The 15,527-nt window shown below is 37.1% G+C and overlaps 1 protein-coding gene across 1 annotated transcript in view; it reads right to left on the bottom strand.

Annotated features, from left to right (window-relative positions):
• Positions 1–13,433, bottom strand: part of LOC128643494 (retinal rod rhodopsin-sensitive cGMP 3',5'-cyclic phosphodiesterase subunit gamma) — a 39,118-nt gene extending 25,685 nt beyond the window's left edge. The window contains exon 1 of the mRNA XM_053696339.1: positions 4,849–13,433. The gene's annotated coding sequence lies outside the window, so the exon portion shown is untranslated. The remainder of the gene's footprint in view (positions 1–4,848) is intronic.
• Between the last annotated feature and the right edge of the window lie 2,094 nt (positions 13,434–15,527).

Genomic DNA, 15,527 nt, shown 5'->3' on the forward strand with positions numbered 1-15,527 from the left:
TCTGATTTTCAAACTCCTAACCAAGCCCCAAAGTTTTATTTGAATACCATCAGCTACCTTCTCCAGCTTGCTCCTGATTGTGTAAAGGGTCTTTTCATATGCAAAAGAAGGGGGAGGGGGGGGAATGTCTTATTTCCCACTTGCAGTGGGCTTTCCAGCTACCTTTTCAACAGAGCCAAACTGACAGCTTCTAAGTAAGTTTTTAAACAGTTTTATACTGGATTTTTATATCAGTATCTGTGCATTTTATTCTTTATAGTAGTGTCTATTACATGCAGTTATATGAAAATGAGTGTATACTGTCCCTTTAAGGAAAAGAAAGAAATCAGTCTCATATCCTCTTTATATACTCTTAGCCATGAACCCCATATGGTGATGTATTAACAGAGATTACCTATTGTTACATAAAAGCCTCTCTCCATATGTTCTTGAAATGTTTACAGTCACTCATTTCTTCACAAGATATCTCATTTTTTGCTTGAGACCTCTAATTATAGACACAGTTTGGTGCCATTACAAGGAATATGATTAAGGCTTTAGAATTCCTAGGTACAGTGCAGACTGTTTTATATAAAACACTCTTTGAAACCCCTATACAATGTTTAATTTTGTATAATAAAAAAAAGAAAACATTGTAATATATGTTCAGTATTTATATTCCCTTTCCTGTAATTTAACTCTGAAAATAGTGGATTTTCCAAATCCTGCTAGAATTGGAAATGCATAATCCAGACTTCAGAAAGCTAATCCTGCTACAATCTACACTGTGTTTGTTTGTTCATAGTTGTAGCTCATTTGTATCTGTCTCTAATGACAAGTACACAGCTCTTTTGCAATATAGTGTTTCATTGCATATATATATATATATATATATATATATATATATATATGCATATATATATGTGTATATATATATATATATATATATATATATATATAAATGAGTTACGGATCCCTTTAAAGTGTATTCTAATGTTGTTCAGATAAAACTTCAAATGTTTATTTATATTGAGGCAAAATTTAACACGTGCCTCTTCTAAGCACAGATACTATGCATATCTGAACTAGGGCAAACTTCCTCCAGTGCATTATATATTGCTAAATATTATATAGTGCAGAATGATGTAACAGATCCATACAACTGACGCTTTGAGAATCAGTGTGTATATTTTTGGACCTGTGTGCTAGTAATTTTGAGGGATTTGTGCAACGTCATAGATCTTACCAAGAAACTGCTAATTTTATGTATGTATTCTTTATATTGAAATCTATATTTGTGTTTTAAGATACAATTTACTTTGCATTTTGTGAGAACATGGTAGAGTTGCAACAACCAATCGGTAAGATTCATCTAAAAAACTTGTAATGAATCTCGTTACCGATTAGGTGGTTTGTGATTGGGTTATTAGTTGCACTGCACCAGCTGCTTCACTCCAAAGAACTCCTGCACATGGTACCGTGCAAAAAATTGTATTTATTGTTTCAATTATTTTTTTTCTATCCGATTAACCAGATAATAATCAGCCGATTAATCGGATAGAAAAAAATAAAATAAAAACTATTTCTTGTGCAGGAGTTCACTGGAGTGAAACAGCTGGTGCCGTTCAACTGGCCAACTAATCGCAGACTAATCAATGAGACTCGTTGACCACTATTTTTATGATTAATCTCACCGATTAGTTGTTACAGCCCTAATACATAGTCTACAAATTCTAGCTTGACTGGAGAATTTATGAGGATAAAGTAAGCTTCTATATTGTACTTTATTACACAAGTAAAACATCTATCTTTACCTCTAAAAAGGCAAGCCGGTGAAGCCCATATTTATATTACTCATATAATAAAAGTAACTGTTCATAGTCTCATCTGGGTCACTGATATGTTATGAACTAATATAATGGGGCAAAGGTTTATTTTATTTCTGTTTAATACTTATCTTGAACCATATGAACATGAATCAGAAATCATAGAAATGTGTGTGAGGTCTTTGTAAAACCTTTTCATCATGGAGCTAGTGATGCACTCATAAACTGAAGTAATTAGATGTGGTCCCTGTTGTGTTTTGTTCAGTAAATAAATTGCTTGCGCTTGATTGAAAAGGTATACAAAATGGTCCTCAGCCTCCATCATTGGTAAAGTGGTACCTACCATGGGTATGATGCGATTATATGACTGGTGCTGCCTCAGCAAACCTTTTCATCATAAGCTGATTATTCAGGTCACAAATCCATAACTATCTCTGGTTCCTTCTGGAGCTTTCCAGGCACCACAGGACATAGAGAGGTGGCCACTGTACAAATGGCACATTGTTACTGCAAAGATTGCACTCAAAGTCCATACCCGCAACATTATTCTAGGGAATTGTGGGACTTAAAGGGACACTGTACCCAAATTTTTTCTTTTGTAATTCAGATAGAGCATGCAATTTTAAGCAACTTTCTAATTTACTCCTATTATCAATTTTTCTTCGTTCTCTTGCTATCATTATTTGAAAAAGAAGGCATCTAAGCATTTTTTTGGTTTCAGTACTCTGGACAACACTTTTTTATTGGTGGATAAATTTATCCACCAATCAGCAAGGACAACCCAGGTTGTTCACCAAAAATGGGCTGGCATCTAAACTTACATTCTTGCATAAATAAATAAAGATACCAAAGAGAATGAAGAACATTTGATAATAGGAGTAAATTAGAAAGTTGCTTAAAATTTCATGCTCAATCTGAATCACAAAAGAAATTTTTTGGGTACAGTGTCCCTTTAATGTAAATTATGATACCTTAGGTTTGTCGGTTAGAGAGATTAATATATGACTGTTTAAAATTATTTGTTCTAGCCGGATCATGAAGAAAAAAAAAATTTGTTTTATGTCCTTTTAACATTGAGTGGATTAGTAATTTTTTCCCCCTGACTTGTAAAAGATAATAACAAAAACATTTCTAAAATACAGGAAACAAGCTTCTCATAATAAGATCTGAAAAAAATTACATGCTGTATAGAAAAAAAATATCAAACCAATGTTATTGTCTGCCAGGACTGTCAAGGATTTCTGGGTTATTGTCATATACTGTATGTGCATTGTACACTGTGTGAGTCACATTGTTTTTGTTTTTCATGTCCTCGTCTTATGAACCTGTTGTAATACTTATTGGCCTTGCTGGTTATGAAACTGCAGAATTACAGAACAGTATTTTATCAAAATAATATAATAAAAAGCTCACTTCAACAGAATCATTACATCACTCTTTACAGTTCACAAGATTAAAATTCCATTGTTCCAAAGTGTCCACAGTCAAATTTCTGTTTCTAAAATTTTCTAGCCAAATGTTGGATTCAAAACCAGATCTCTCCAGTTTCAGAGAACAGCATAATAGTTTCTGCATGGCAAGTGTAACATAAAATAACAGTTTAATTTAAGTTACATATTTTACTTATTTCCAGTCAGAACAAACAATATTTAATATTTCCTAAAAAGATGCTTGAAATTCCTACAATATAGCAGAAATAATGCAGATGTGAAGGACCACCATAGCAAGGTGTACAACTAAGAGGGTGAAAACTACATAAATAATTAGTTATGTGAATAAACTTTAAGAACTTAAACTATATTAATGGTGGTGAGTAAAATTCAGGAGTGAAGATTTTAGAAATATTTTTAAGTACCAGTTTCTAAAAAAGTAAAATACCATTGCAGCAGGTCAGTAGATACATACAGAAAGTTCTACAGTGTATGAGGCTATATGAGAAGGAATACAATCCACCACATTTTCAAAATTAACATTTTTTTGGGGGAGAAAAGCAGTTTTATGAAATCACGAAAAGAAAATGCAACAAATCTATTGCTTCCCCTTGCAAACTATAGTATAAAGAAATTTTATATATATATATGTGTGTGATAGTACATATATATATATGTGTGTGTGTGTGTGTGTGTGATAGTACATATATATATATATATATATATATATATATATATATATATATATGTGTGTGTGTGTGTGTGTGATAGTACATATATATATGTGTGTGTGTGTGTGTGTGTGTGATAGTACATATATATATATATGTGTGTGTGTGTGTGATAGTACATATATATATATATATGTGTGTGTGTGTGTGATAGTACATATATATATATGTGTGTGTGTGTGTGTGATAGTACATATATATATATATGTGTGTGTGTGTGATAGTACATATATATATATATATATATATATATATATATATATATATGTGTGTGTGTGTGTGTGATAGTACATATATATATGTGTGTGTGTGTGTGTGATAGTACATATATATATATATATATATATATATATATATATATATATATATATGTGTGTGTGTGTGTGTGTGTGTGTGATAGTACATATATATATATATGTGTGTGTGATAGTATATATATATATGTGTGTGTGTGTGTGTGTGATAGTACATATATATATATATATATGTGTGTGTGTGATAGTACATATATATATATATATATATATGTGTGTGTGTGTGATAGTACATATATATATATATATATGTGTGTGTGTGTGATAGTACATATATATATATATATGTGTGTGTGTGTGATAGTACATATATATATATATATATATATATATATATATATATATATGTGTGTGTGTGTGATAGTACATATATATAATTTTTTTTCTAAATTCTAGTTCACTCAGGTTTGTATTACTGCTAAACATTAAATGCATAGTCATAGTCAAGTCATTAGCTAATATGAGTAAATAACATGTTCAGAAGCACTTTGTAGGCTAATAAAACAAAGCATTGATTTGGTACTGGTCCTATATATATATATATATATATATCCCAAATATCACTTACCCAATACAAAGTGGTTTTACATATCCAGCAGCAGTTCTAAATGGTGAGCAGCCCTTTCATGCACTCCCTAGTGGGAAAACTCTGATCCACTCCACCTATGTGACTGGATTTATTGGGTTCAGTGTTAATAGGATTATGGCTCTCAGTCCTGTACAGTAATCTGATATCCCATCTGGGGACATGGATAGTGCATCATATCTGACGCGAGCTGCGTAAGCCTTCTTGTCGCCGGAGGCCTGCAAAATGCTTGACACAGTTCTGGTAGTTAAAGGAACAGTAAATGTAAATATTTTATCTACTGCTTCAAATGCAGTGAGAAGAGCAACTTTATACAGATTTTTTTTTTTTTACTTTAAATGTAAACCCCTCCCCATTGTTTCATATTTACTTAAAGGGACATGAAACCCAAAATGTTTCTTTCATGATTCAGACAGAGCATACCATTTTAAACCACTTTCAATGTAATTCTATCTAATTTGCTTAGTTCTCTTGGTATCCTTTGAAAAGCATACCTAGGTAGGCCCAGAAGCAGGCTGCTAATTGGTGGCTGCACATATATGCCTCTTGTCATTGGCTTACCAATGTGTTCAGCTAACTCCCAGTGGTATATTGCTGCTTCTTTACCAAAAGGATACCAAGAGAATAAAGCAAAATTAATAATAGAAATTAATTAAAAAGTTGTTTAAAATTAGGAGTGTGCATTCAAATGCTTCGGTGGCAGCTGCTCATCGCATTCAGCTCTTTTCGGAACCACACACTAAGATCTGGATTTGCACAAAATTGTATGTTCTATCCGAATCATGAACGGAAAATTGTGTGTTTTTATGCCCCTTTAACTATCCAATTTACTCATTCATTTAAGGCTTTTTTGTCTTAAAATGATCAGCAGGCTATTACCAATATTGGATAAAATCTACCTTCACTTTGGACATCAAGATTGATACAGACAAAATATATCTCTTTCTATGGGACAACTCATATAAAAAAAAAAACTCCATAAAATCCTCACTTTATGTTCATTATTAGAAAGGCACTGCATTCTAAGTAAATGGATCGCTACACAAATACCAACCATAGCTCAATTTAAACAAATCTTACTAAAGCAACTTTTTATCGGACAACACAATGTCAAACAAAACACCGACTTCAGCCGTTTCTAAACAAATGGCAACCCCTCATAACTACACTTGGCCCCCCTCTCTACAACAACAAATCCTTAAACTATTTATCCATCATGAATTGATGCCTTCAAACCCTAACTGCATTGTCAGGGAACCAAACTAATAAAACACTCTCAGAAGAAATGCTATTTTGACACCTCACCTCATCATACATCACTAACCATTCAAGGGTAAGAGGTGGAACCATCCTCCCTTTTTTTCATCTCTCTCCCTTTGCTCTACCCCGTTACTAAGATGTTAATTGTTGTAATGTTATATAAGTAAAGGTTTATAGTATTATTTGAAAATTTGAGATGGAGTTACAACAATTTTCCTCAACTTTATTATCTCCAACATATACATAATTTCAATACTCATTGTGAAGGTCCTTCCAATGTCATTCATATATATCTAGAAGGGTGATGACTTTTGACTTGTCATAATGGGAATGCCCATACCATGCCAGCTTGCTGTATATTTAATGGTCTGCGAACCATGACACCACATGTATGTAATTTGTGATTCTCTGTTGATTGCTGTTTCTCTATCAATAAAAAGGATTTGAGGGGGAAAAAAGGTCAGCAGACTATACAGCCAATCAGAAGTTATCACCTGCCCCTACTTAGTATTATGTTAGACTTGTTTTTAATAAAGCTTCATTTGTAACTCATGAACCCGGCGTTTGGTTCATCCCGCAGCGCCAGTTCTGCAAGATGAACCTTTGACTGGCTGTACCCTCGTTTGACATTTTTAAATATAAAAATTCCATTGCTCCCAAAATATTTAATTATGCACTCATTATTTATTTTGCCTGCTTCTCCTGCAATTTAATTGTATTGCTTCTACTCCCTGCCTGGAGGGCATTCTGTAGAATGCAGAACCCCGACACTTCTACAAACTGCACAGTGGTTGGTTGACACGTGCAGAAAATAATTTATATATTTCCCTAATTGGCCACAGCAAACTGAATAACACAGTATTCTTATCAGGAATTGTAGAGCGCCAACAGATTCTGCAGCGCTATAAACATAGGTGGTATACAAGGTAACATTTATAGGGATCAAATAGGTAGAGGGCCCTGCCGAGAGTTGCACTGTTGTAGTCGACTCTTATGAAGGTGATCTACAAACAGCTGGGCTCATAGACTTACATGCTAAGGGGTTCAAGGGGATAGCAATAGAGTTAGGAAAGGTTAGTGTAGGTTGTATGCATCCCTGAATAGTACAGTCTTTAGGGAGTGCTTAAAGCTTTCAAAACTAGGAGAGAGTCTTGTAAAGCAAGGCAGAGAGTTTCACAAGATGGGAGCCAGTCTGGAGAAGTCTTGTAAATGGGAATGTGAGGAGGTAACAAGAGAGGAGGAGAGTAGGAGATTGTAAGCAGAGCAAAGGGGTCAGGAGGGAGAGTATCTGGAGACTATGGGGCCTATCTATCAAGCTCCTAATGGAGCTTGACGCCCTGTGTTTCTGGTGAGCCTGCAGACTCGCCAGAAACAGCAGTTATGAAGCAGCGGTCTAAAGACCGCTGCTCCATAACCCTGTCTGCCTGATCTGATGAGGCGGACAGGAATCGCTGGAATTCAACCAGATCGAGTTTGATCGGGTTTATTGACACCCGCCTGCTGGCGGCCGATTGGCCGCAAGTCTGCAGGGGGCGGCGTTGCACCAGCAGCTCACAAGAGCTGCTGGTGCAATGCTGAATATGGAGAGCGTATTGCTCTCCGCATTCAGCGATGTCTGTCGGACCTGATCCGCACTGTCGGATCAGGTCCGACAGACATTTCATAAATAGGCCTCAAGGTCTGAGATGTAGGGGAGAGCAGTGTAGCTGAGGGCTTTGTATGTCAGAGTGAGAATTTTATATTTAAGCCTGGAGGCAAGAGGAAGCCAGTGAAGGGATTGGCAGAGAGGTGCAACAGATGAAGAGCGATGTGTAAGGAAGATGAACCTGGCAGAGGCATTTATTATGGATTGTAAAGGAGCTAGGCGGTAGCTAGGAAGACCAGAGAGGACAGAGTTGCAGCAGTCGAGGCAGGAAAGGATGAGAGAGTGGAATCAAATCTTAGTTGTGTCTTGTGCAAGGAAAATTTTAGAGATGTTTTTAAGGTGGAAGCAGCAGGCTTTAGCCAAGGACTGAATGTGAGGAGTGAAAGAAAGATCTGAGTCAAGACATCGAGCATGTGGGGTAGGGGTAATGATGGAGTTATCGACAGTTATAGAGAAGTTGGGGGTGGAGATTTTTGAAAAAGGGGGGAAAATAAGGAGCTCAGTTTTGGAGAGATTTCGCTTAAGGTAGTGAGAAAACATCCAAAATGATCTACAAGAAAGACAGTGACATGTGGTTTGCAAGGAAGAAGATAGGTCTGGTGACGAGAGGTAGATTTAAGCGTCATCGGCATACAAATGATATTGAAACCTGTGGGACTTTATTAAGGAACCTAATGATGACATGTAGATTGAGAATAGAAGGGGATCGAGGACAGAGCCTTGCGGTACCCCAACAGAAAGTGCAAATGGGGCAGAGGATGCCCCAGAGAAGGCTACACTAAAGGTATGGTTAGACCGATAGGAAGAGAACCAAGAGTGAGCTGTGTCGCAAATGCCGAAGGATTGGAGGGTTTGGAGCAAGAGAGGGTGGTCGACAGTATCAAAGGCCGCAGACAGATCAAGGAGGATAAGCAGAGAGAAGGGGCCTTTGGATTTTGCTGTAAGTAGGTCATTGGTAACCTTAACAATTACTGTATCTGTGGAGTGATGGGGCGAAATCCAGATTGCGGTGGGTCAAGGAGGGAGTTTAATGTAAGGAAATAGGATAGACGTGCATATACTAGCTTTTCGAGAAACTTCGAGGCAAGAGGGAGTAGGGAAATAGTGTGGTAGGTGGATAGGGAGCTTGGATCGAGAGGTTTGTTGAGGATAGGTGTGACTAATGCATCTTTAAGAGATTTGGGAACTATACCAATGCTGAGGGAGAGGTTGAAGATGCGTGTGAGTATAGGGGTAAGGGTAGAAGACAGGGAGGGAAGTAGCTGTGAGGGGATAGGGTTGAGGGGACAGGTAGTTAGTTGAGAGGATAGTATAAAGGTCAGAAACTTCATCCTCTGTAACAGGGGCAAAAGAGCTAAATTTATGGCTATGTGGGTTTTGGATGATTGTGAGGTTTTGAGGGGGTGTGAGATCGGTAGCATGTTGACAGCTGATTTAATTTCTGATGGAGTTGATTTTGTTATTGAAGTAGCTGGCAAAATCTTGAGCTGAGAGAGAAGTTGTAGTAGGAGGTGGGTGGGCAGTCGGAGAAAAGTATTTAACGTGGAGAACAGACGTTTTGTGTTTTAAGAAAGAGTAGAGATAAGAGTGGGGAAGTAATGTTACTTATATAGATAAAGGGCAAAATAGTAAGAGTTCAAGATTAACTTGTAGTGAAGAAAGTCAGCTGAACTCCAAGATTTTCTCCAGTGTCGCTCAGCAGTACGGGAACGTCTGCGTAGGTACCGTGTCAGAGGAGTATGCCAGGGCTGAGGATGAGTGTATGATTTCCGAGCTATGGTATGTGGGGCCAGAATATCAATGACCGATGTAAGGGTGGAGTTGTAGTGGCAGATAGATTTATCAGGGCAGGAAAAGGAGGGGATGGAAGAGAGGAGAGGTTCGAGAGAGCTAGCGAGCTGTTGCTGATCTAATGACTTGATGCTTCTGTGAAGTTTGGTGTGAGGGGTAGAAGGAGGGATGTGATGTTACAAGTGAGGAGATGATAGTCAGAAAGAGGAAAAGGGGAGTTTGTGAAGTTTGAGATAGTGCATCAATAGCTGAAAATCAGATCAAGGAAGTGACCATCTTTGTGAGTGGGAGAGTCAGTCCATTGAGACAGGCCGAAAGAGGAAGTGAGTTTCACAAATTGTAGAGGAGGCAGTGGGATTGTCAACAGGGAGGTTGAAGTCGCCAAGAATGAGGGCAGGGGTGTCTGAGGAAATGAAATAAGGTAGCCAGGAAGCAAATTGAATCTAGAAATAAAGTTGATGAGCCAGGGGGGCGGTATATGACTAAAACACGTATAGAGAGGGGAGAGAATAAGCGAAGCGGGTGTGTTTCAAATATAGAAAATGTGAGGGAAGAGAAGGGCTGTATTTGTTTAAAGGTTCAACGAGAGGAAAGTAAAATTCCAACACCACCTCCTTGTCTATTATCAGACCTAGGTGTGTGGCTGAAGTGAAGACCCCCATGTGACAGTGCAGCAGCGGAAGCTGTGTCTGAAGCAGAGAGACAGGTTTCTGTCAGAAGATTGAGAGAGTGGGAAATAAAGAGGTCATGGATAGAAGTGAGCTTGTTGCAGAGTGAGAGTTCCAGAGTACACAAGTGAAGGGGGTGGTGGCTTTAGAAGCAACTGTAATGAGATTAAGGTTACCAGAGTTTTGTTTTTGAAGTTTATTGAAAGGCACACATGGGTGTGCAAGGCTATGAAGTTGTGGGGGACCAGGATTAGGAGAGATGTCACCAGCAGCTAGTATGAGCAAGAGGGAGAGTGACATAATATGAAATGCAGATTAGCAATAATTAGACTGTTTTTGGGATGTGGTGCGAGGGGGAGAGAGAGTCTTTAGGAATGTGTCAAGTTCATGAATACAAAAGTAAAGTGAGCTTAAGAGAGATGGGCTAATGAGCAGTGCAGGTGGTGAGGGGGATAACATTTAAGTGGCTTTCCAAAGAGTGTGTCTTGGCATTCCAATAAAGTGCATATTTTTTTTTAAACAAAATTACACTTTAAAATGCTTTTTTTTTTTAAACGTTTATTTTAATAAATTCCCAATGCATAAAATTTGTCATTAATGCTCATTTAAGCAGGGGGGAAAAAAGCAGAAAGAAGATAGGAAGGTTGAGTAGTGAATAAATATGCACCAATTGTGAGGTTAATTTAATAAAAAGCTCATGCTGATAAAATATTTTGTTTGTTTACTGTCCCTTTAAATAGCAGCAATACATATTTGTTGTTCGTTAAATCACTATTACATTAATGATAGATAATGCTATAAATATTTTTAGTTTAAAACAACGATCACAAAATCTTTAAAATGAAAAATCATGAATAAAATTATATATCGGTAACACTTCTTAAAGGGATATGAAACCCAATTTTTTTTCTTTCATGATTCAGATAGAGAATACAATTTTAAAAAACTTTCCAGTTTACTTCTATTATCAAATTTACTTCATTCTCTTGGTATTCTTTGCTGAAGGAGCAGCAATGCACTACTGGGAGCTAGCTGAACACAGAGTGTGCCAATGACAAGTAGCATATATATGGGCAGCCACCAATCAGTATCTAGCTCCCAGCAGCACATTGCTGCTTCTGAGCCTACCTAAATAAGCTTTTGACAAAGGATATCAAGAGAATGAAGTAAGAATATAAGTTAAAAGGGTCATTAAACTGTTGAATACAACTACAATATCTTACAAATTTTACTTGGTGAAGTTCTCCATCTTCACACAGGGCGCCGCCATCTTGGAGCTTATATTTGTTATTTAAAGTTTCAACTGCGCAAAAAAACTGCAAAAATGTAACACTTCAGCTCTTTATTATGTGAGTTAAACTGAAGTGAAATGTAGCGCTGTCACAGAATATAACAGTACATGAGCTACAAGATGGCGGCGCCCAGTATAAGATGCAGAGCGTTAAAATAAGATTATTATTATTATCAGTTATTTGTAGAGCGCCAACAGATTCTGCAGCGTCTTTTAAGATAACAGAGCTGCAGGTACAGGAGAAAATACAATAATATGGTAAGTAGTAACCATTATACTGTACGTATTCCCAGCAGCTTAATGTCCCTTTAATTGTGAATTTGTTTAAAACTGCATGCTTTATCTGAATCATGAAAGGTACACAGTTTGAATTATTGTTTATCCCTTTAATGATCAGTAACACACTATAACAACAAGCAATAAAAAGCATGACTTTTCCAAATTTAAGTAATACAGTAAAATGATGCTGTCACTAAACTCCATTTATATAAATCAAATTGCACTGAGATATTAAAAATGTCTGCAAAAAAAAAATATATAAACAAAACAAATATAACAAATAACTATGGGGTCAATCAAAAGCCTTAAAGGGATATTCCAGCCAAAATTGGAAACCCCATGGGTGCATTTCAGTATTGAACAGAAGCAATTTTGTAATATACATACATTAGCAAATATGCGTCTAATAAAAGCTATAGCTGTTTCAAAAGTGTATTTAAGTATGCACCGTGCACCAGCATTTTAAACACAACACTTGTTCAGAGAGCCTAAGGTGCTTGTACTATCTGGTAATGACTCAATTTGTTAATTGAGGACATTATACAAGCCCCACTGATTATCTAAGCAGCTGCATTATTTAAAATGTGGGTGCAGTGACAATATCTAGCAATGCTTCACATGCACGTGCAGAGAAAAATGTTAACTCTTACTAGAAGCATTTTGCCAATACATATATATTGCAAATATGTTTCTAATAAATCTATGTGCATTTATATTTTGACTGGAATGTCCCTTCAACAAGAACAACAGATCTAATTATTTTCAACAGAAAATCACCTTAAAGTCTATTTTTGTAGCTAAATCATTTGATGCATTTTATAAAGTATAGTGATTGACCTATTTGTGTGGGTCTGTGACTTTTACCTTTGTAAAATTCCTTTAAAAAAGGCACAGTGTACTCTCAAATGGGCTGAGCTTGCAGACACAGTGCAGACCTCTATCTCTCTCTCTCTATATATATATATATACACACACACACACACACACAATTCTTCCTAACTTATCTCCCACTTTAAACACATACTTAGGGCCCAATGATCAAAAAAACGCCAGCATGGAGAGAAATCAAGCAAAATCTTTGGGGGCTTTTTTTTAGCACTATATTGTAATGTAGTTATCTGTTCTTCACATCCAAAATAGTTACAAAAATTCTCTTGAGCTAAAATGTGCCTTTCTAAACTTATTTAGGGACCTAGCCATACTGACAATACCTCAGATAATCTCGCCAGAGTGGAGAGTTTTAGATCAAAAGGCCCTTAGAGAAAACTATTGAAAATAAACATTTAGTATCTCTAACCTACCCCCCCCCTCCCCACTGGGAGAGTGATTTCTACATCTCATTTACATAGCTTTTCTATAACCAGTACTTATGTACTGACATTTTCAGAATAGGTGGGGATACAACCGGCAACAATTTAATACACTCAAGCAAGTAAAATAGATCATTGGAAACATATTAAAAGGAAAAAAAAACAGAGTACACTGTCCCTTTGATGGTGACATTTTTTCTGCAGTCATGTGTGTTATATATTAAAATACACATCCTCCATTTGTGCTGCAGGTTCTTAAATCCCCTGGAAGTCAGTACAATGATTTTCCAACCTAATATGTTCTTTTAATAGATTTGATGGGAAATACTGAATGTTTTAGGCCCCATCTCTTTTCATTCTGAATTTTATTTCCATCTTTATGAACATCTTAATGTTCTCATCCTCAATGTGCTGATCCACAGCCCTCAGGGCCGCATCTCCTCCATCTTTATAGTGTTCCAGGAGCTCCTCTGCATATGCAATCCACACACAGTTATGGCAGCCACTCATGCAGCAGTTGGTAGGTGGTGCTAGACCGGGGGGAGTCCCAGGAACGACCGAGTCTGCAACAAGATGGGTAGTGCTCTGTACAGTGTCCTTAGGGTAATCCACCTGACTAGTAGTCTTTAGTTCACCTTCTGTTGTGCTGAAGGCTCTCCGGGATCTGCATCCCACTAGATAACTGGCAGAAGACAGAAACATGCTGCAAGGAAATCTACTTAGCATGGAACATGTCAGCTAAAAGACATAAAAACACATAAAATGTTAGCAAAATATTGGTAATAAAAACTATAAAACATGTCTATTGTGATAGTTTAACATACTAGAACCAAATAAATATAAATATATATATATATATATATATATATATATATATATATACACACACACATACAATTCAAGTATATATCTGTATACAGCTGAGTAAATAGCAGGGACAAGAACTATAATTTTTTTTAAACGGAAATCATATATTTTGTCAGCTTGCACATTATGAAAGGGGCATCATAATCTTAAAGAAAAAAGAAAACAAAATTATTGTATTACTGACCTAGCTAACTGAGTCAGATTAGTTGAAAGCAAACGTGTTGGCTCACACACTAACCCGAGTGCAAAAAGCCAAACTTAAAATATAGCGCGCACGTCAACGTATTCCCACATGAGTCAATGGAGAGAAAAAAAAGTGGGGGAAAACAACTAACGGCTTATTCGATCGCACACCGGGTTGCATATTCTTATATTCTTATGTGCGCTAATCCGACACGAAAAACATAATTTATGCTTACCTGATAAATTTATTTCTCTTGTAGTGTATCCAGTCCACGGATCATCCATTACTTGTGGGATATTCTCCTTCCCAACAGGAAGTTGCAAGAGGATCATCCACAGCAGAGCTGCTATATAGCTCCTCCCCTCACTGCCATATCCAGTCATTCGACCGAAACAAGACGAGAAAGGAGAAACCATAGGGTGCAGTGGTGACTGTAGTTTAATTAAAATTTAAACCTGCCTTAAAAGGACAGGGCGGGCTGTGGACTGGATACACTACAAGAGAAATAAATTTATCAGGTAAGCATAAATTATGTTTTCTCTTGTTAAGTGTATCCAGTCCACGGATCATCCATTACTTGTGGGATACCAATACCAAAGCTAAAGTACACGGATGATGGGAGGGACAAGGCAGGTACTTAAACGGAAGGAACCACTGCCTGTAGAACCTTTCTCCCAAAAACAGCCTCCGAAGAAGCAAAAGTGTCAAATTTGTAAAATTTTGAAAAGGTGTGAAGCGAAGACCAAGTCGCAGCCTTGCAAATCTGTTCAACAGAGGCCTCATTTTTAGGCCCAGGTGGAAGCCACAGCTCTAGTAGAATGAGCTGTAATCCTTTCAGGGGGCTGCTGTCCAGCAGTCTCATAGGCTAAGCGTATTATGCTCCGAAGCCAAAAGGAGAGAGAGGTTGTCGAAGCTTTTTGACCTCTCCTCTGTCCAGAGTAAACGACAAACAGGGCAGATATTTAACGAAAATCTTTAGTAGCCTGTAAGTAAAACTTCAAGGCACGGACTACGTCCAGATTATGCAAAAGACGTTCCTTCTTTGAAGAAGGATTAGGACACAATGATGGAACAACAATCTCTTGATTGATATTCCTGTTAGAAACCACCTTAGGTAAAAACCCAGGTTTGGTACGCAGAACTACCTTGTCTGAATGAAAAATCAGATAAGGAGAATCACAATGTAAGGCAGATAACTCAGAGACTCTTCGAGCCGAGGAAATAGCCATCAAAAACAGAACTTTCCAAGATAAAAGTTTAATATCAATGGAATGAAGGGGTTCAAACGGAACTCCCTGAAGAACTTTAAGAACCAAGTTTAAGCTCCACAGGGGAGCAACAGTTTTAAACACAGGCTTAATCCTAA

Source organism: Bombina bombina, unplaced genomic scaffold (assembly GCF_027579735.1).
Source record: "Bombina bombina isolate aBomBom1 unplaced genomic scaffold, aBomBom1.pri scaffold_776, whole genome shotgun sequence".
Taxonomy (NCBI): Eukaryota; Metazoa; Chordata; class Amphibia; order Anura; family Bombinatoridae; genus Bombina; species Bombina bombina.